This window comes from Triticum aestivum, chromosome 7D, assembly GCF_018294505.1.
Source record: "Triticum aestivum cultivar Chinese Spring chromosome 7D, IWGSC CS RefSeq v2.1, whole genome shotgun sequence".
Taxonomy (NCBI): Eukaryota; Viridiplantae; Streptophyta; class Magnoliopsida; order Poales; family Poaceae; genus Triticum; species Triticum aestivum.
The window spans coordinates 91,865,365-91,867,184 of NC_057814.1; positions in this window are offsets into that span (position 1 = coordinate 91,865,365).

Below are 1,820 nucleotides of genomic sequence, written 5' to 3' on the forward strand. Positions count from 1 at the left end.
CCGTCGCCCGCGCCTCCTCCAGCCGCCGCCCGTCGCCCTCGCCTCCGGCGCCCAGATCCGACCGGACCTCGCCGGATCTGAGGCCAGGAACCTCCGCCGCCGCCTCCGGCCACCCGACGCCGGCGAGCTGCCTGCGCCGCCCGGTTCTTCCTCTGCGGTCGGGCCCGAGTCCGACCCGATCTGCTCCACACCGTCCCTGACCCGACCCGCGACCCGTTGACTTCTTCCCTCGAGGTCGATTTCTACCGTCCCGGAGCTCCCTGTTATTTTCATGCCAAGTTTATCACATCATATCTCCATGCTTGTTGCTCCGATCTGTGCGTATAATATGTCAAAATGTTCAACATGAGATGCTCTTCACTTTGTTACATTGTGCCATGTTTGTTTGAGTTCATCTTGATGCTTAAATCATCGTTGCAAGAGTGCTATATGATGTTTACTGCTGCCTGTTAACAGAACTTGATGATTTGTCATTTTTGTTGCATTTGATGTGTGCATCTTATGAGCATGAGCTCTACATGTGTTTGGAACTATACCATGTCTTCTTTACAGAGGTGCTTGCCATGTATTTTTGTGATCTATGTGGTGACTAGAAGAAACATGCAAACTAGGCTTCGTGATGTTTCTGTTTTCAGGGACTTAGGATTTTGCTAAGTGCTTTTCCTGCTGTTATTTTGATGCCATGTATCCATGTTGCTACAGTGAGATCCATGATTCTTTTGAGTATATTCAGTAAGGATGTTTCGGATATATAGATGTGATCTATTCATCCATGCCCCTATTCGCAATTATGGAGTGCCCTAGGATGTCTCAATCTTGCTCTACTTTTGCTATAAAATGTTCCTGGCAGATTGTTAACATGGTATTCAATTTTTCCATGGTTCTTGCCATGGTTAGTTTCACGAACATGTCTTCTTGCTGTTGGTATGCTTGTTTTGTCATGCAATGCTTTGTGATGCGTGAATCGAGGTCGCAAAGATGCCTTCATAATTCTGTTAATGCCATGCTCTGTTTTTCTGCTAATTCTGAAACTGTTAATAAAACTTGCGATGTTTACATGGGAGCCATCATATCTTATGTGCCTTTTTGGCTCATGATCAGTAAGGGACTTTTGTTCTATGCATTTAGTAGATTCATGCCATGCCTTGTTTGGCTATGATTTGTTCCTGTAGCATGCTGTTTGCTTGCTCTAAACATGGCTTCCTGATGTTATTTCTGGCATGTTAGTATTTTCACTAAGTCTGTGAAGCTGATATCTTTTGCACTTTTGCCATGCTCGTTTGAACCTGTTCTGGCGTGATTTAGCCGTAGCTCAGTGTTCATATTTCTTCAAGAATTTTGAGTACATCACTATCATATGTTTTTTGTTATGTTAGAGTGCAGTAGCTTAGCTTCTTATTGCATACTAAGTGGCATCATGCTGTTAATCGCAGATTTGTGCCATCCTTGTTTTGCTTGTCATTTGCAAACCGTGCATCCGATTCCGGTGATCATTATATCGATTTCAACCGAAATCATCTCATCTTTCCAGTGGCATACTTGGTTTTCCATGTTGATGCCTTGTTCATCTTTTCCCTTCCGGAGCACGCATATGCAATGCATATCACATCTCCCATATTGCCATGTATTGTATCATGTTGCTTGTGCATTGCACCGTGATTGATTGTGGTTCCATTGCTTGTGTTCTTGCTTTGGGTAGAGCCGGGAGACGAGTTCATGAACGAGGAACCTGTTGAGTACGCTAACGAGGATCAAGCTTTCGACAACTCTGAGAACCTTGCAGGCAAGATGAACATACCCTCGCAATCACTTCTATCTTT